This window comes from Erythrolamprus reginae, chromosome 10, assembly GCF_031021105.1.
Source record: "Erythrolamprus reginae isolate rEryReg1 chromosome 10, rEryReg1.hap1, whole genome shotgun sequence".
Classification (NCBI taxonomy): Eukaryota; Metazoa; Chordata; class Lepidosauria; order Squamata; family Dipsadidae; genus Erythrolamprus; species Erythrolamprus reginae.
This window is the reverse complement of record NC_091959.1, coordinates 8,695,520-8,716,423: the sequence shown is the minus strand read 5'-3', so window position 1 is coordinate 8,716,423 and position 20,904 is coordinate 8,695,520. Positions and strand designations below refer to the sequence as shown.

General features: G+C 41.7%; 1 long non-coding RNA gene across 1 annotated transcript; it reads left to right on the top strand.

The window, feature by feature from the left end:
- Window positions 1-1,512: 1,512 nt before the first annotated feature.
- On the top strand, window positions 1,513-19,899 carry LOC139173245 (uncharacterized). The gene is made up of 3 exons (XR_011560001.1): window positions 1,513-1,585; window positions 15,918-16,084; window positions 19,818-19,899. It is a non-coding gene; the product is annotated as an uncharacterized lncRNA (long non-coding RNA).
- Window positions 19,900-20,904: the final 1,005 nt, after the last annotated feature.

The window sequence follows — 20,904 nt, the reverse complement described above, 5'->3', positions numbered from 1 at the left end:
GGTGGCCTTTCTGAGATGCGGGTTCCAACTTACCTCGCCTGCCGGATCGCTTCCTCATGGGACACCCCTCGTGGGCACGCCCACCGCTTTTCATGCACACATATGTCTAGTACAAAAACCTTCTGAAAAATATTAGGGGGGAAAAAATGCTGAAAAGAAAGTGGCGATCGCACGCACAGTGCCAGAAACTCGTTTTCTGCACATGTGCAGAAGAAGAAAAAATATTTTTTTAATCTTTTTTTAAAGATGGTGACGCCCATGGACCGGCACAGACCAATCCGGGTGGGTGATGTGATCATGACATCACCAGCAGATTGCTATAGGTTCAGCCGAACCGGTCCGAACCAGCAAGAACTCCTCCCTGTTCACATCTCAGTAACGTTGCAGCTTTGTGTACGGGTCAATCTTTGCCGCGGCAGAGCATAGAAATCTGTCTGGAACTCTCGAAAGTGATCCATGTATTGACTCTCTCAAAGGCATCGATCTTCCCCCCAGTCTTATCCCTGGTAGATAGATTGGAGCGTCAACTCCCATATTTCTTTAGCTCAAAGACAGCAAGGGCCTCATCAATTATCATCGACGCTTTCAAGTTTCTCAGCCTTCCCTGGAGATGGTTGGAGAGTGAAAGTAGATCCGGCATTCATCATGTGACACTCAACAACAATTAGAAAAAAAGTAACCCTCCCCCGGGAATTCCCTATATGGGTGCTGATTAAATAGTCCTTTCTTCTTACCCCGTGAGTGAGAATAGGAATAACTAAAACAGAAGGGTCCACATCAGGGGTGGGCTTCAAATTTTTTAGCAAGGGGTGCTATGCCTGGTTGCTGGGTGGGCGTGGCCATGGTAGGCGTGGCCTAGTTGGCCTCCTGCATCATGGTGGGGGGATGTTTTTTGCCCAACCCAGGCTCTGGAGGATTTCCTTGAGCACCCAGGGGGGCAAAAATGGCCTCCCCAAACTCCAAACTACTCCTCTTCTCCTCCTCCTTCCCCTCTTCCTCCCCTTCCCTCCCTCTCATCCTCTTCTTCTTCTCCCTCCTCCTCTTCCTCCTCCTCTTCTCCTTTCTCTCCTCCTCCTCTTCTTCTTCTCTGTCTCCCTCCCCCTCTTCTTCTTCTTCCTCTCCTCCTCCTCCTCCCTCCTCTTCTCCTTTCTCTCCTCCTCCTCTTCTTCTTCCTCTCCTCCTCCTCCTCTTCTTCTTCCTCTCCTCCTCCTCTTCTTCTTCTTCTCCTCCTCTTCCTCTCCTCCTCCTCCTCCTCTTCCTCTTCTCTTCTCCTCCTCCTCCTCTTCTCTCTTCTCCTCCTCCTCCTCTTCTTCTCCTCCTCTTCCTCTTCCTCTTCCTCTCCTCCTCCTCCTCCTCCTCCTCTTCCCTCTTCCTCATCTCTCTCCTCCTCCTCTCTTCTCCTCCTCCTCCTCTTCTCTCTTCTTCTCCTCCCCTCCTCTTCCTCTTCCTCTCCTCCTCCTCCTCCTCCTCCAGTTCACTTCATTTTTCTCAGCAGGTTTACTCAACCAGAAATAAGCATCGAGGAAAAGGAGAAGATTGACGAGGAAATGAAGAGGGCTGCCTTCGGATGGATTAGCCTCGGCAGGTATCTGCGGTGCTGAGCGGGCCTTTCTCACAATTGTATCACACCAGAATCTTTTGTTTAAAAGAATATGACTGCACCTGCATACAGTGAATTGTTCTCCCTCGCCATATCTGAGCCATGGAAGAGAGTTAATAGATGTAGTCCTTGACAGAGGAAGTGACAGGGAGTGAAGGGTGGATCTGATTTGCTCAAGTTATAAATGGCTTTTGCTAACAAGTTCCCCTGACAACCGTGGTCTATCATTTGGAAGACTGAGGCTGCCGAGGTCGCCTCCCACTTAGCTCTTGAAAGCAAGGGTTTTATAGCCTGCTGGCTTACCTAATCTGGTGGTACCTTCAGTAACGTTCGGCACAAAAGGTGCCGTTCTCGCTTTGTCTGACTCTTCAGGTTGTTAGAGTACATTTGTTGTACATTTCTTGGGAGCCCTGATTCGACAGTGCATTTGTCCAAGCTGAAATTTTAACACACTACTGCACTCAGGTGGGAAATATTGTTAGTCTTTCTGACAGTCTAAGTTGGGTGGGTTTTTTTCCCCCTTGCCTCTCAACTTGCATCTTGGCTTGTAAATTTCATCACGGTTTTCAGGCGAGCCGTCATGGGACTCCCGGAAATAGGCCCATGTTTCCTTCCCCAAGAATAGAGAGGGAATATTATAATTACAACAGATACTGAAAAGCCTCTCTTGGGAGTTTATGATCCTTTATGTTTATTTAAAGACTGCTGAGTTCTGTTGCAGTACACCTCCAGATCACTTCTGTTTGAAATACGGTTGATATTCCTGGAGGCGTCTGTAATATGGTAAATGATTTAGCTTTTCTAGATAAATGGTCAAAGCAATGGAAACTGGCAGTGTAATGTTTCCAAATGTAAAATAATGCACTTGGGGAAAAGGAATCCTCAATCTGAGTATTGTATTGGCAGTTCTGTGTTAGCAAAAACTTCAGAAGAGAAGGATTTAGCGGTAGTGATTTCTGACAGTCTCAAATGGGTGAACAGTGCGGTCAGGCGGTAGGGAAAGCAAGTAGGATTGCTTGGCTGCATAGCTAGAGGTATAACAAGCAGGAAGAGGGAGATTATGATATATAGAATGATGGTGAGACCACATTTGGAATACTGTGTTCAGTTCTGGAGACCTCACCTACAAAAAGATATTGACAAAATTGAATGGGTCCAAGACGGGCTACAAGAATGGTGGAAGGTCTTAAGCATAAAACATATCAGGAAAGACTTCATGAACTCAATCTATATAGTCTGGAGGACAGAAGGAAAAGGGGGGGGACATGATCAAAACATTGTAAATATATTAAAGGGTTAAATAAGGTCCAGGAGGGAAGTGTTTTTAATAGGAAAGTGAACACAAGAACAAGGGGACACAATCTGAAGTTAGTTGGGGGAAAGATCAAAAGCAACATGATAAAATATTATTTGACTGAAAGAGTAGTAGATGCTTGGAACAAACCTCCAGCAGACGTGGTTGGTAAATCCACAGTCACTGAATTTAAACATGCCTGGGATAAACATAGATCCATCCTAAGATAAAATACAGAAACTAGTATACAGGGCAGACTAGATGGATCATGAGGTCTTTTTCTGCCGTCAGTCTTCTATGTTTCTATGTTTTATTCCACTAACCTAGATTTGTAGCCCACTTTAGACAAGGCCTGCCTTTCGGCATACAAATGCCATCCACATATGCCTGCAGAAGAGCCCTCTTTTCGCATGACAGCCTGGAGTGATTGTTATTGTTAAGAGCCTTCCGTGTGCGTAGTGAGTGTGCCGCTGGAAGGGGTGGGGAAAAAAAGGAGTGTGCTAAATTTATCTGACTTATCCTCACCCCCGCTGCATCGGAGATGCCTCTCTTTCTTCGTCTCCAAAATATTCCCTTAAAACATTAGTCATGGAGATGAAGTTGAGCAGAAAAGCTTGAAAATTACTTTGAGCTACGAAAATGATTGCGATTGTTGCTTGGAGGTAAGGGGAGGCAGCTGGAATGACACAATCTGTATTCATTTTGTGGCTTCTCTTAAAACTCCCCATATTTATTTTTTTAAAAAGGAAGACAATCCAACGTTAAAATGGATGGCTCAAGCTACTCTACTTTACGACTCCGTTGTTGATAAAGGGAGTTTTCTCAGGGGAAGCCTTTTCAAAAAGAATTTTGCAGTGGATTAACATATAACTATGACCTAAGCATAGCCCATAAAGTCATCTGCTACAATGTCCTTCCTGTCAAGGATTACTTCAGCTTCAATCGCAACAACACACAAGAACACAACAGATACTAACTTAAAGTAAACCGCTCTGAACTTGATTGCAGGAAATATGACTTTAGTAACCAAGTACAGTAGTACCTCTAGATACGAGCTGCTCCACATGCGAGTATTCCAAGTTACGAGCCGCGACGCGAGCGAAATTTCTGTTCGACACCCGAGCTCAAATTCAGGATACGAGCCGAGCTTCCACTAGGTGGCGCAAGAATCTCCTTGCTTCCAGTTGTCTCGGCGCGAAAAACAAAGTCTAAAGGCATTCGTTCGAGATGCGAGTTGATCGACTTACGAGCTCGGGTCTGGAACGAATTAAACTCATATGTCGAGGTACCACTGTAGTTGATGCATGGAACTTCTTACCAAACTCTGTAGTATCATCACCTAACCCCCAAAACTTTACCCTTAGACTGTCCACTGTTGATCTCTCCCGATTCCCTAAGAGGTCAGTAAGAGGCGTGCATAAATGCACCAGAGTGCCTTCTGTCCCCCTGTCCTAATGTTTCTCTTTACAGAATCAGCCTCTTGTCCCCAACAATCTGGGTCCCCATTTTACCCACCCCAGAAGGATGGAAGGATGAGTCAATCTTGAACCGGTGGTGAGATTTGAATTGCTGAAATACAGCTTGCAGTTAGCTGAAGTAGCCTTCAGTCTAACCACTGCACTACCCCGGCTCTTCAAGAATGGAAGCTCCCAATGAAATTGATGACCAGATACAATGTACATCTATCAATAATGTATATGGCAAGAACAAATTCAAATGGTCTACTGCAGGGGGTAGGCAAAGTTGACTCTTCTATGACTTGTGGACTTCAACGCCCAGAATTCCTGAGCCACTCTTGCTAGCTCAGGAATTCTGGGAGTTGAAGTCCACATGTCATAGAAGCACAAACTTTGCCTACTCCTGGTTTATTGAATCTTTGGGACCTTCTGCCGCACGAATCCCAGCGACCGGCTTAGGTCCCACAGAGTTGGCCTTCTCCGGGTCCCGTCGACTAAACAACAATGTCGTTTGGCGGGACCCAGGAGAAGAGCCTTCTCTGTGGCGGCCCCGACCCTCTGGAACCAGCTCCCCCCCAGAGATTAGAACTGCCCTCACCCTCCTTGCCTTTCATAAAGTTCTTAAGACCCATCTCTGCCGTCAGGCATGGGGGAACTGAGACATCTCCCCCGGGCCTATAACAGTTTATACATGGTATGTTTGTGTGTATGTTTGCTTTTAATAATGGAGTTTTTAGCATTTTTTAAATTATTAGATTTGTTCTTACATTGTTATTGTTATTGTTGTGAGCCACCCAGAGTCTACGGAGAGGGGTGGCATACAAATCTAATTAATAATAATAATAATAATAATAATAATAATAATAATAATAGATCCAGAACCGCTAGTCACAATATTGTAGTGGACTATGGCCAGCAGCTAGGGCAGTCATTATGACCTCAGGTCTGTAATAGCATAGCCGAAAGAGTACATCCGTGATTAAGGGTTAAGTTATTATTGGGAAAATGCCCAACCACGCAAGGAGGAAGAATCAAGTGGGGAAATTAGCCTTGAGTCTTTGTGCAGCAGCAAGAAGCATACATTTGACCTTATCTGCTTGTTCCCAAGAGAAAACGAGCAATCTTGGCAGATTCCCATACTATAGGTAGAACAGAATGAAGTAGTCAAGTTGAAGCCTTTATGCATGGATCTGATTGCTCACACAAAACAATGACTGAACTATCTTCTTCATGGAAGTGGTGAAGAATAGAATAGAATCTTCCTGGCATCAATGACCGGCCCATAAAAATAGACTGAGACATCTGATGAAATCTATCCGCATCCCACCTACGTTGAGACAACTCGTATTGCAATTTGTTGATCGACTGACACATTGCACTGATCAATTGATGGATTTTGACTTCCATCACACTGGCTGGCCGGAAACAGGAATAATCCAGAAGTAAATTAAAAATAAATGCCCAAATTATAACGATTGTGAATGATGATACAAGCGTAGATCAGAAAAAATCGAAACAGAAATAAAACCTTTTGTGATAATTTTTCCAGTTTTTGGCAAAAAAAATAATAAAAATCCACCCAACAATAATCCACCCATTGCAAATAATAAGTTTGCTTAATGAGACCATGCTGAATTTGCAACAGCTGTATTCATTAATTGGCAACTGCAAAAAGTCATAAAATTTGGCGCAATCATATAATAACCTGCTTAATGGCTGGCAGGTCTTGTTGCCATAATTCCAAGTTCAATTATAGTTGTAAATTGAGGATGCGCCAACTCTGGAAGCTCAAATTGCCCAAGGAGTTGCTGATACAGTTCTACAGAGGAATAATTGAGTCTGTCATCTGCACCTCTATAACTGTCTGGTTTGGTGCAGCAACCCAACAGGACCGACACAGACTTCAGAGGAGAATCAGAACTGCAGAAAAAAACAATTGCTGCCAACCTACCTTCCCTTGAGGACCTATATACTGCATGAGTCAAAAAGAGGGTGCTGAAAATATTTACGGACCCCTCGCATCCTGGACATAAACTGTTTCAACTCCTACCCTCAAAACGTCACTACAGGACACTGGACACCAAGACAACTAGACACATGAGCAGTTTTTTCCCTAACACCATCACTTTGCTAAACAAATAATTCCCTCAACACTATCAAACTATTTACTAAGTCTGCACTACTATTTCTACTAGTTTTTTCATCATTCCTATCTGTTCTGTCTGGGTCACTCCAGAAGCCAATACCAACCCAAAAAGAGAAGCCAGACACACTGGTAAAAGGCAAAGGCAGTTTTATAAAATTCAAGAAAAACACAGGTAACAGAAAATGTCCTTACAAACAGGAAAATGCTGTATCTTCAGATATATCCACTAAGGCAAAAGTCCATGCAGCAATACAGAATTCTTGCTGCCAAGCCGAGGCTGTAGATAGCAGACCTACACCTCCCACGGGTCTTCCAAAGTTGTTGGGCCACAAGCCAGGAACAGAGACGCTGAGAAACAAGACAGGATAACGCAACTCCAAACTGATAACACTCCACATGGCTTCAAGGGCTTGCCTGCCTTTTAAACCCTGCTAAGGAGGACCACACCCAAACCCAGCTGTTCCTAATTCAGTGCTGATAATACTTCTTTAATTGCTCCTTTCGTTGATCTGACCATCTCTGTCGCATGTCAATGACGGCTTGTGCGTCATCACCTAATGACTCCAAGCTACTGGCTGGGGAGAGCCCCCCCCCCCGGGGCTCTCATGCTGTTCTCCTTCATCCCATTCCTGATTTTCCTCTCCCCCGTCTGACTGTTCAGCCCCCTCCTCTTCGCTGTCCTCCTCCTCCTCCGGGCATGGAGCCAGCAGAGACACAGCTGGTCCCTGAGCAGCCTCAGGCTGAATCACAACACTATCACCCATTTCTTCCTACTTATGACTTTATGACTGTAACTTGTTGCTTGTATCCTTAAGAGTTTTATTAATTAATTAATTAATTAATTTTATTTATTTATTAGATTTGTATGCCGCCCCTCTCCGCAGACTCGGGGTGGCTCACAACAACAATAAAATAATGTACAACAAATCTAATAAACTAAAAATCACTAAAAAACCCTTATTAAAAGCAAACATACACGCAAACATACCATGCATAAATTGTATAGGCCCTGTTCTGCCGGGCTCTCTGGTAGGGGCCTCCCGAAAATTCAAGGGTACAAATTTCAGACACACACACGTTTGAAAATTCAAAACAATGTTCTTTATCACAAAATTCAAAATAAACAAAGCACTCTTTTTGTATTGCAAAGAGCACTCTTCCCAAAACAATCGGGTAGTTTGTACAATTCCCCTTAAGCAGTCATTAAGTACTTAGCTAGCAGCTGTGAAGAAATTTCACACCCCTTCTTCTTCCAATGAAGTGAGACACACACTCACACACACACACATTGCTCTGCTTTGTTTTCAAAGGCGTGTAAAAGCAACAAAGTCCAGGAACACAAGATTCCAGACGAACTCCGATCAGATATTCTTCCACAACGGCCAAACCCACATGCTGCTATTTATAGCAGCAGCCCTAATTACTGGAGCCCCACCCAAACACAGGTGGCCTCCCTTATTTCCTGTAATATGTTCTTATTTGGTCTCTTCTACGCATAATTCTGCGCTTGCGTGGGTCTAAAACGTCATCATCTGAATCAAGGAAAGATAAGGGAGATTGACTGCCTGGGCTGTGTGCCAAGCCCTCCTCTGCCGAGTCACTCCCACCTTCTTCTTCGTCCGAGGAAACTAAACTCTGAACTGATTCTGTCGGCAATAACACAGGCCTGTGACGTTGAATTTTCCCCTGCATCCACCTCCACATTCCCTGGGGCAGGAGCTGGGCCAGAGCCAACCACCACAGGCCCGGGGGAGATATTGATTGTTTCTTCATTGCTTATTTGACTCCTGTGACAATCATTAAGTATGGTACCTCATGATTCTTAACAAATGTATCTTTTCTTTTATGTACACTGAGAGCAGATGTACCAAAGACAAATTCGTTGTGTGTCCGATCACACATGGCCAATAAAGAATTCTATTCTATTCTATTACCTGCAAATCTTATACATACAAATATGTATACAAATCTAATTAATAATAATAATAATAATAATAATAATAATAATAATAATAATAATAATAAATCTTAAACTTGGATTAACAGATATATCCTTTGTTTACATACCAAGCTTGATCCCCAAGTAAAATCAGCAATGGCTGAATATGACAGCCCAGCTCATACAATTTGCTAAGATAAAGGTTGAATTTATAAAACCCATCGAGCCATATCACCTAATTGTATTTGAGGCTGGCCTTTCCTTGACCCTCTTGACCTCCATTAGTGGTTTTCCATTGGGGAGAGAACTTTACTATCTGTTCAATTACTATCTTGGTTGGCCAAATCTAATCAGTACAGGATTCTATCACTAGATCCTTTAAGGTAAAAAAAAAAAAGAACAAAACCCCATCAACTGATCCCCAGAAAGACAGGGAACAAAATGCTATTAAATTCAGCTGCATGGAATGCAGATATTGTGGTGCATAATTTATGCATATTATAATAGACTTTGTTCAGAATATTGGGATTTCTCGACATTCAAAGAAGTTGAAATTACTGTGATAAATCACTCATGTTCCATTAAACAAGGGCCTTTGGAGATAGATCTTTTATGAAAGACTAATTATCTCCCCTAGCTGGAATTTGAGCATGCGAGGGGCGGGGATGGGGAGAATGGAGCAGGGTTGTGCATGTGTGTGCTTGCGTGTATACACAACCCCATGCATACAAATGGGATTGTGGGATCTGCAGGAGAATGAGATTAAACTCCTGATCAGGATTTTCCATTTCCTTCTTCCTAGCTCCTAACCTTCTGAGAAGCGAAATGTCTTTGAGGAACAACAAGGAAAGTTTAGTTGTCTCTTGTAAAAGCACCTTTGGGGAAACCATGGAGAATTGGATGATGGGGAACTTGCATAGATCTTAATGCAACCATCTATCAATATTCTATCAGGTCCAAGCATGCTTGGCTCTCATTGGTTTGAGGTCAAGCAGGAAGAGGGAGATTGTGGTCCCGCTGTATAGAGCGCTGGTGAGACCACAGTTGGAGTACTGTGTACAGTTCTGGAGACCTCACCTACAAAAAGAGATTGATAAAATTGAACGGGTCCAAAGACGGGTTACAAAAATGGTGGAATATCTTAAGCATAAAACTTATCAGAAAAGACTTAATGAACTAAATCTGTATAGTCTGGAGGACAGAAGGGAAAGGGGGGACATGATCGAAACATTTAAATATGTTAAAAGGTTAAATAAGGTTCAGGAGGGAAGTGTTTTTAATGGGAAAGTGGACACAAGAACAAGGGGGCACAGTGTGAGGTTAGTTGGGGGAAAGATCAGAGAAAATATTATTTTACGGACAGAGTAGTAGATGCTTAGAACAAACTTCCAGCAGACATGGTTGGTAAATCCACAGTAACTGAATTTAAACATGCCTGGGATAAACATATATCCATCCCGAACAAGGAGAGAAGCAACTTAGAACTAAGGAGAAAATTCCTGATAGAATCAGTGGAATGGCTTCTCTCCAAAAGTTGTGAATGCTCCAAGTTTTTAAGAAGATGTTGGATAACCATTTGTTTGAAGTAGTGTAGGGTCTCCTGCCTAAGCAGGGGATTGGACTAGAAGACCTCCAAGGTTCCTTCCAACTCTGTTGTTGTTGCTGCTGCTGCTGTTATCATTATTATTATTGTCACAAAAAACAGCAATACACAGCACACAAGATTCATATGCTGGATTTCGTATCACAATATCACAAGCTGAACACTTCCCAAGCATCTAGGACTCTGTAATCTATTATTATTGTTAGTATTAGTATTAGTATATTAGTATTAGTATTATCATCACTATATAGAGCACTGCACACCAAGACAACTAGACACAAGAACAGTTTTTTTCCGAACGCCATCACTCTACTAAACAAATAATTCCCTCAACACTGTCAGGCTTTCTACTAAATCTGCACTTCTATTCTACTAGTTTTTCTCATCATTCCTTTCACCCATTTCCTCCCATGTTGACTGTATGGCTGTAACTTGTTGCTTATATCCTAAGATTTTTATTAATATTGCTTCTTCATTGCTTATTTGACCCCTATGACAATCATTAAGTGTTGTGCCACATGATTTTTGACAAATGTATATTTTTTTATGTACGCTGAGAGCATATGCACCAAGACAAATTCCTTGTGTGTCCAATCACACTGGGCCAATAAAATTCTATTCTATTCTATTCTATTGTATTCTATTCTATATGTGCTTGACAAAATAAATAAATACAAATAAAAATCTGTTCAGAAAAGGAATTTCCATTCAAGACACCGTCTTGATTTCCCACAACCAGGAGAGCTGCGGTAGGCAAAGTGGAAAACTCTCTCTCCAGAAATGAAAGGACAGATTTGGGTTTTTTTAAGTCGAGCATCTGCAGGAATCCATCAATACGTGAATTCTTTCAAATAGGTCTTTTGGTTTGTCTCATTAGTGCCTAATGTATTGGATTGGCAAGCTGGAAGCTGAGAAAGCCACAGGGCTCTCCAGGGTCACCGGGAAGATAAGTGAAGAAGGAAAGAATGCTGTGACCTCGTGCAGTTTAGCTTTGTACAGGTTGTTGCCGTGACATATAATCGAGAGTTGCCAGAGACGGAGGTGTGTGGAAAGAGATTTAAAGTCAAAGATGCTAATGCTGAAACAGGAAGCGTTGAATTAGGATAGGGAGGGATCCAGGATATTCACCAACTGTTGTGGTTAGCTCTGGCCCTGCTCCTGCCCCAAGGACTGTGGATGTGGGGGAGACATCCACATGCCGCAGGCCTGTTTTGCCCCCGGTGGAATCTGCTGACAAAGGCTCCTCTGACCAAGAAGACATGAGTGACAGGGAGGAGGAGAGTGTGGCAGACAGCTCAGAAGGAGATCAATTATCTAGCTCCTCCTTGGATTCAGAACAAGAGTTAATGATACAGCCACGCATGCGGAGAACGATGCATAGGCAGCAACAACTGAGAGATTATTATCAAAGAAAATGAGGCCACCTGTGGTTGGGTGGGGCTGTGGTCATTAGTGAGGCTGCTATAAAGAGCAGCATGTGGGTTTGGCCATTGTGGAGGATTATCTGATCGTTGTGTTTCGTGACTGCTTTACTGACTTTGACCTTTTGTGTGCTGATTTTTCCCCGCTTTGAAACTAAACCAGAGCAAAGTGTGTTTCACCTTGTGAAAGAAGAAGGACTGTAAATTGCCTCACAGCTGCAAGCTAAGTATCACAGGACTGATAAGGGACTTGTGCAAATTACGAGTTTGTTTGGAGAGGAGTGCTCTTGGCTATACCAAAAGAGGGCTTGGTTTAAGTGAATTTTCATTACAAAGAACATTGTTTTGAATTTTCAAACGTGTGTGTGTGTCTGAAATTTGTACCTGTGAATTTGGGGGAGGGTTCCACCAGAGAGCCCGACAGAACACCGACTATAAATCCTGGAGAGAGGAAAGAGACAGGTTCACCTGGGCTCTGTAACAAGCCAAAAAGTCAAACAGACTGCACGAGAACGGATTTAATGTTATCAGATCATGGTAGCTATGCCAAGATCTATTTTTCACTCTGAAAGATCCTTCTGTTTTCCCAACCTAACACGAGACTGGCTTCAACTTTATTTTCAAAGATGTTTTCATTGGATTTTTTTTGCCATATTGGATCACTGCAGGTGGCGGAGGAGAAATTGTATTGGATTTCTGTTTGATTTTCTGGGACATTAGCTAAGTCTTTTTTTTTCTTCCATTCAGTGCAAAGCAGGAAAACATTTAGGGAAACTTTTAATGCACGAAGCTCTTTAACAACAGTTTGATCCCCACCCCTAACAATATTTATAACAATAACAATATTTATTTTTTCATCATACGATCGTCCAGCTATTGATTTGCATAAGATATAAAATGACTATTGAGTGGGGTGGGGTGTCTATTTGTTGTTCTGGGGTTTTTTAATAGAAACATAGAAACATAGAAGATTGACGGCAGAAAAAGACCTCATGGTCCATCTAGTCTGCCCTTATACTATTTCCTGTACTTTATCTTACAATGGATATATGTTTATCCCAGGCATGTTTAAATTCAGTTACTGTGGATTTACCAACCACGTCTGCTGGAAGTTTGTTCCAAGGATCTACTACTCTTTCAGTGAAATAATATTTTCTCATGTTGCCTTTGATCTTTCCCCCAACTAACTTCAGATTGTGTCCCCTTGTTCTTGTGTTCACTTTCCTATTAAAAACACTTCCCTCCTGAACCTTATTTAACCCTTTAACATATTTAAATGTTTCGATCATGTCCCCCCCTTTTCCTTCTGTCCTCCAGACTATACAGATTGAGTCCATGAAGTCTTTCCTGATACGTTTTATGCTTAAGACCTTCCACCATTCTTGTAGCCCGTCTTTGGACCCGTTCAATTTTGTCAATATCTTTTTGTAGGTGAGGTCTCCAGAACTGAACACAGTATTCCAAATGTGGACAATATATATATTGTCTTCTTTTTTGTATATGTCACAAACTTCAGCTTTTTTAAAACTTTCAAAAAAAAAGAATCATCATATTTACACTACTAAAATGATTATTTGCAGGTTTATTTTGCTTTCTCTTTTCAAGCCAATAGTTTGTTCCAAATTTCATACCATTCTTCATCTATTTTAATCTCCCGGCCTCTCAGTTCATTAGAACGGATGAAGCTTCCTGGATGAGAAGCGAAACCTCTTCTTCCTCAAGGGAAAGGACAAAGTCCAGTTGCCTTTTGAAAAAGCACCTTTGAGACAAACCATGTCTTAGATGGCTAAGAATCTCCATTGACAGAATAGGAAGATGTTTTTGTAGGAGAAGGAATATATGGCCTTCTCCAGGTCCCGTCGACAAAACAATGTTGTCTGGCAGGACCCAGGGGAAGAGCCTTCTCTGTGGCGGCCCCAACCCTCTGGAATCAACTCCCCCTTGAGATCAGGACTGCCCCCAGCCTCCTTGCAAACTCTTAAACAACCCACCTCTGCTGTCAGGCATGGGGAAATTGATTCCCGCAGGCCATTCCATTTTATGTATGGTTTGTTTGGGATGTACGACTGTTTATATATTAAGGTTTTTAAACTGTTTTTAATCATTACATTTGTACTGTGTTTGTTGTTGTGAGCCGCTCTGAGTCTCCGGAGAGGGGCGGCATACAAATCTAATATATATATTAGATTATATATTGTTCTGTCGAGCTCTCTGGCAGAATCCTCCCGAAAAGTCAGATACAAATTTCAGACACACACACGTTTGAAAATTCAAAACAATGTTCTTTATAACGAAAATTCACTTAAACTAAGCCCTCTTTTTGTATAGCAAAGAGCACTCGTCTTCAAACAAACTGGTAATTGGTACAAGTCCCTTATCAGTTCTGAGATACTTAGCTTGCAGCTGTGAGGCAATTCACAGTCTTTCTTCTTTCACAAAGTGAAACACACTTTGCTCTGCTTTAGTTTCAAAGCGGGGGAAAAGCAACACACCAAGGTCGAAGTCAGCAAAGCAGTCACGAAACACAACGATCAGATAATCCTCCACAACGGCCAAACCCACAGGCTGCTCTTTATAGCAGCCTCACTAATCACCACAGCCCCACCCAACCACAGGTGGCCTCATTTTCTTTGATAATAATCTCTCAGTTGTTGCTGCCTATGCATCGCTCTCTGCATGCATGGCTGTATCATTAACTCTTGTTCTGAATCCAAGGAGGAGAGAGATAATTGATCTCCTTCTGAGCTGTCTACCATATTCTCCTCCTTGTCACTCATGTCTTCTTGGTCAGAGGAGCCTTCATCAGCAGATTCCACCGGGAGCAAAACAGACCTGCGGCATGTGGATGTCTCCCCCATATCCACAGTCCTTGGGGCAGGAGCTGGGCCAGAGCTAACCACAACATATATAAGGCTGAGAAATGGTATAGCAGACTTCAACACACGATGATTAAAAACCCAGGGAAGACTGCATCTGATCCTTGAGCAAGCTTGTGTTTAGAAGGAAAATGCATTTGTGGCCTCTGAGAATTTCAAGGGGTCTGACTGAGACTATGATGATATAACCAGAGCATGGGGCTTTGGGGTTATGTGCTTACCTGGATTGGAAGCAACATTCAGATGAAGAAGTGAAATGAGTGCAGCGCAAGCTGCATAACTGGATGAACCTTTGGGTTGACCCAAAAGTGTTTGCAGAAAAATAACTCTCCTGAAAATTGCCAGCTTTGCAATCACAGACAAAATTTCCGGGCTATAATTTGTGGACTGGAAAATTGGATTGGATCTGTTCGTGCCCCTGGGGTGTGATCTGTTCTAACCCATTCAGTGGAGAAAATCTGATAGGAGAGCATTCCTGAGCATTAGCCCATGCTTGTGTGTATGTTTGTGTAGCAGATAAGTTTTTATAACAATGTATTTTAAATTAGTTTTTTAAAGTTTTTAACATTAGATTTGTATATATATTGTATTGTTGTTATGTTGTGAGCCACCCTGAGTCTTCAGAGAGGGGCGGCATACAAATCTAATAAATTATTATTATTATTATTATTATTATTATTATTATTATTATTGAAAAGTTGGAATTCAAACCTTGTTGTGCTGCAAAATATTTGATACCAAGGGAAAAAGATTCCTAACCTCTGTTCACTATCTACTTATTTTTGGAACAAATAGCAATTTTATTTCACGATACAAGAGATAGCAGCCCTTTAAATATTGGGAAATGGACCGTATCCTTTTAATGTTTTTAATTTGCTGCTGCATTTCTCTGTGGCTTTTTCATATACATATACCACCTCTATAGAAATCTCCTGGGAAGGGCTGGAAAAGGCAGGGAGAAGCCTCCGCGGGGCCTCTCTAGGAATCTCCTGGGAGGAAACACTGCCGGAAACGGTGGGGAGAAGCCTCCGTGGGGCCTCTCTAGAGATATCCTCGGAGGAAAGAGGGCTGGAAAAGGTGGGGAGAAGCCTCCGTGGGGCCTCTCTAGGAATTTCCTGGGAGGAAACAGGGCTGGAAAAGGTGGGGAGAAGCCTCCGTGGGGCCTCTCTAGGAATTTCCTGGGAGGAAACAGGGCTGGAAAAGGTGGGGAGAAGCCTCCATGGGGCCTTTCTAGGAATCTCCTGGGAGGAAACAGGGCCTCCACCCTCCCTGTGGTTTCCCCAGTCGCACACATTATTTGCTTTTACATTGATTCCTATGGAAAAAATTGCTTCTTCTTACAAACTTTTGAACCTGGTCACAGAATGAATTAAATTTCTAAGTAGAGGTACCACTGTATATATATATATATATATAATATTTATAGATAGAGCGAAAATTGAAATAATGTTTATATAAACAGTGTTTTGTGTGGGTATAATTATTTTGAGCAACCCTCACCGTCATCACAAAGGCTTTCATAACATTAATAGTCATCATATAGTAACAATAATACCTTGTTATCTTTTTTCTTCCTTACAGTCCTTTTCTTCAGTTTCATTTTGGGAGAGGAACTCCAAAAAGCAGGCAGAGAGAATATACATTCCTTGGAACAATGCATTTTACCCTCATTTGTTTATTCTCAATATTGGATTCCGGAGGCTATTAAAAACAGCCGCCTCGAAGCATTTAAACGAATGAAAAACCTGGTAAATGAACCCATATTCTTTGACATTTCTTGTTTGATGAGAATGGGTGAGCCATAATTCATCCTCTATTTTGTCTTTTCTGGCTGAGAAACGCATGCGCCTATGGCCTGCTTAAGCTTACATCAGCTTGCTTCTGTTTGGTTTGGATTTTTGCAAATTGCGGAGGCTTTAAAGGTGGGGTTTTGTTCCCTTTGGGTGTGGAATTTTCAAAGAGAGAGCACACACGACTATTTGAAAACGATGCCCAAATGAAACCACTATGTGCTCAACCTTTTTCGAGCAAACAGCACAAAACACAATCTTCCCTTTGCAGTTCTGCCAATGTCCCTCCAACCATTATATGGTAGAGCAGTTCTCCCCCCTCCCAATCTTAGCAGTTTCTAGGAGTGTGGACTTCAATGCCCAGAATTCTCATTAATGGTCCCGTGCGATGTGGAATTCAATGCACGTGAACACTGTCATATTGAATGTTGAATATTTATGTTCTATTGGGCAACTGAACTCACTGCTTTTTAAAATCCCTGAATCTGCTAGTAAGAGATGCCAGCCACATGCTGTGGTCCTGGAAAGGCCACGGAGAAGAGCCACAAAGATGGTAAGGCCACAGAACAGACCCACAAAGATGATAGGGATTCTGGAGACTAAACTGTACAATAAATTGCTAAGGGGTTTAGGTATATTTCTATATCTATGTTTAGGTATATAGAATATATTTATATTTAGCATATATATATATATATAGTGTGTATATGTATATATGTATGTATGTATGTGTGTGTGTGTGTGTATGTATATATATATATATATGTAGATTGTTCTGAGTTCGGGTTTTGCCCTGTGTAATATTTTGCATGTCTATTACACAGGGCAAAACCTAGGCCCAACCCAGGGCCACTTCAAGGCAGTTAATTTATTTATAGCCGACAACTATATTCTGTATGTGTCAAATGTTGTTGTTTTTTTTAAGCTGGAATTTTAAAATTAAGGGAGACTAGGATGGTCCCATTTCGGCCTTGTTCTGGCCTCATCAGCTAGCCACACACACACACACACACACACACACACACACACACACATATATATATATATGTCACATGTTTTTTTGCTGAATTTGAAAATTAAGGGAGACTAGGATAGATCTATTTCGGCCTTATTTTGGCCTCATCAGCTAGCCATACCCACTGGGACTTGAACCTGCCACCTTTGCCTTGTAAGGCAGAGAATTATCCTCTAGGCTACAGTATCCAATCCCTTCAGCTCTGCACCAGGGAAGGGTTACATATTTTGTGTCGAATCACCCTGGTGTATCGAAGGAACATCACAGCTCCTTATTTGCCTCTCGGCCCAACCCAGGGCCATTTCCAAGGCAGTTAATTTTATTGATAGCCGACAATTCTATCTATATGTGTCACATGTTTTTTTTGCTGAATTTGAAAATTAAGGGAGACTAGGATAGATCTATTTCGGCCTTATTTTGGCCTCAACAGGTAGCCATACCCACTGGGACTTGAACCTGCAACCTTTGCCTTGTAAGGCAGAGAATTATCCTCTAGGCTACAGTATCCAATGCCTTCAGCATTATATATATATAATAAATATAAATATATTATATATATATAATAAATATAATAAACGCACGCATTGCAGAACATAAAAATGCAGTCAAAAAAGAAGAAAAAACTTCCACCCTTGTCCAGCACATTAAAAACAGGACATGAAATTGACTTCGAAAAAACTAAATTACTTTCCAAAACAGAACACGTATATAAAAGAATAATCATGGAGGCCATAGAGATAGAAAAACACCCCCTCAGCATGAATAAACGTGATGACACGTCCCGCCTACCAGAAATTTGGAAGCCAGCCCTAAACAAAAAAACATATCATAATCATCACCATGTCAATCCTTCAACTAAATGTGATTCCACCAACCAATCAAATCATTAAAACATAGCCACCCAATCTACTTGCTACATTCAAACCAAATCTCCACCCCCACCACTATTTACAAGAAACAAATGGCAGTTGCAAACAATCTACATATATAGAATAGTACATATTTATATTTAGGTATATTTCTATATACCTGTCAATGACTACTTCAGCTTCAACCACAACAACACAAGAGCACATAACAGATTCAAGCTCAATATTAACCGCTCCAAATTTGACTGTAAAAAATACGACCTTAGTAATAGAGTTGTTGAAGCGTGGAACTCATTACCGGACTCCTTAGTATCATCCACTAACCCCAAACATTTTGCCCTTACACTGTCCACGATTGACCTCTCCAGATTCCTAAGAGGTCAGTAAGGGGCGTGCACTAGAGTGCCTTCTGACCCCTGTCCTATTGTCGCTCCTAAATCCCATATATCTTCTCTTCTATCCCTATAGTATCTTTTTTCTATTCTCTCATTGATTATTTTATCCTATATTCTCTCTTCTATTCTTTCTCTAATTCTATTTCCTCGAAGGTGTCCTCTATTACCTTCATTGTGTATTATTGTGTATTGGACAAAATAAATAAATAAAATAAATAAACATTTAGCCTAAAAAAGAGAAGAGGTCTTACAGTAGCTCCCTCACATTCTGGACATAAATTGTTTCAACCTCTACCCTCAAAATGATGTTAGAGATCAGTGGTTCTCAACCTTTCTAATGCCACGACCCCTTAATACAGTTCCTCATGTTGTGGTGACCCCCAACCATAAGTCTAGCACCAATTCTCTCAACGCAGCTTTAAGCTGATTGGCAGGAAGGTCAGAGGGACCCCCCCCCCTGTAAATGCCTGATTGGTCGGATTGTAAATATATAGTTCCAAGGCGCCAGAATAGAAGCTTTGGTTTATTTATTTATTTATGGTATTTATATAATTGATATAAGGAGCCGAGTCTTCGGAGAGGGGCCGCATGCAAATCTAATAAATAATAATAGTAGTAGTAGTAGTAGTAGTAGTAGTAGTAATAATAATAATAATAATAATAATGTTTGTTTGTTTGTTTGTTTGTTTGTTTGTTTGTTTGTTTGTTTGTTTATTTATTTATTTATTTATTTATTTATTTATTTATTTATTTATTTATTTATTTATTTATTTATTTATTTATTTATTTATTTATTTATTTATTTATTTATTTATTCAATTTTTATGCCGCCCTTCTCCTTAGACTCAGGACGGCTTACAACATGTTAGCAATAGCACTTTTTAACAGAGCCAGCCTATTGCCCCCACAATCCGGGTCCTCATTTTACCCACCTCGGAAGGATGGAAGGCTGAGTCAACCTTGAGCCGGCGATGAGATTTGAACTGCTGACCTGCAGATCTACAGTCAGTTTCAGTGGCCTGCCATACAACACTCTACCTACTGTGCCACCCCGGCTCTTCCTATCCAGAAATCAACCTCCTTCTCCAATCTGCCTTAAGGCTCTTCACATTTTCTGACCCACGTTGGGTGAACTTGGCAAGCTGATGTTGGCGGAGAAATACTCTTAGTAGGAGCCTGAGTCCTCGTGGAGGTCTGAAACTTGACCCACAGCGAGAAAATTCAAGTTTCCACTCGAACGCACTGACTTCCTCCGAGCCAATCAATCCATCGCAATACTATCTCCCCCTACCAGGTTATTGCTGTGCAAATAAGATTAGGAGTGGGGTATCCTCCATACAAGTCACCTTGAGCTCCTCAGAGGGGGGAAAAAGACAGGATGCAAAAAATAACTTTTTAAAACATTTTTACAGGAGCAAATATTTTAAATGGATAACTTCATTATCTTGCTTCCCACCGCCTGGGCTGCCAGCCTGCACTGCAGATTCAAAGCAGCTCACTACAAGAAAATGTAAGTGATGAATTTATTTTTTGGGGTGGGGGGGAAGGTATGAAAGTAGTAATAGTAGATAACAGTGGGGGGGGGGAATGAGTAGATAACAAACATAAGCAGGGGGAAAATAGAAGCTAACTGAATGGAAAACAATCTGCCCAGAGCAAAGGAACATAATCACCTCTGCCAGCCAAAGACCTGTCTAAACAAGAAAGTACCCCAGAGGAAACCCGTGTTCAAATACTACATTAATAGCAATTTCACCTGTTATCTGACAGCCCGAGGCTTTCAAAATATAATAAATCTTTAGGGAGCCCACCCAGGAGAGAAGACCTCTTTTCCCCCCACTTGGCGAAAGCTGTCTGAGCAAATTTAATAGAGCGCCGAGTGTGAGGGATTAGTGGGAATAGAACATAGAAGAAGCCGTAGAAAAACAGACTTGGGGAGGGGCCTTAAGAGGTTTGCTAGTCCAGCCCTCTGCTCAAACCTTTGAAACCATTGATGGCTGTTCTGCCGGGCTCTCTGGTAGGAGCCTCCCGAAAATTCAAGGGGATAAATTGCAGACACACACACACGTTTGAAAATTCAAAACAATGTTCTTTATCCCAAAATTCAAAATAAACTAAAGCACTCTTTTGGTATTGCAAAGAGCACTCGTCCCAAAACAACCAGGTAGTCTGTACAATTTCCCTTAAGCAGTTATTAAGTACTTAGCTAGCAGCTGTGAAGAAACTTCACACCACTTCTTCTTCCAACGAAGTGACACACACACACACACATTGCTCTGCTTTGGTTTCAAAGGCGTGAAAAATCAACAAAGTCCAGAAAACAGCAACACACGATTCCTGAAGAACTGCGGTCAGATACTCTTTCACAACAGCCAAACCCACATGCTGCTATTTATAGCTGCAGCCCTAATTACTGGAGCCCCACCCAACCAGAGGTGGCCTTATTTTCTCTTGTAATAATCCTTCAGTTGTTGTCTCCTATGCATCACTCTACGCATG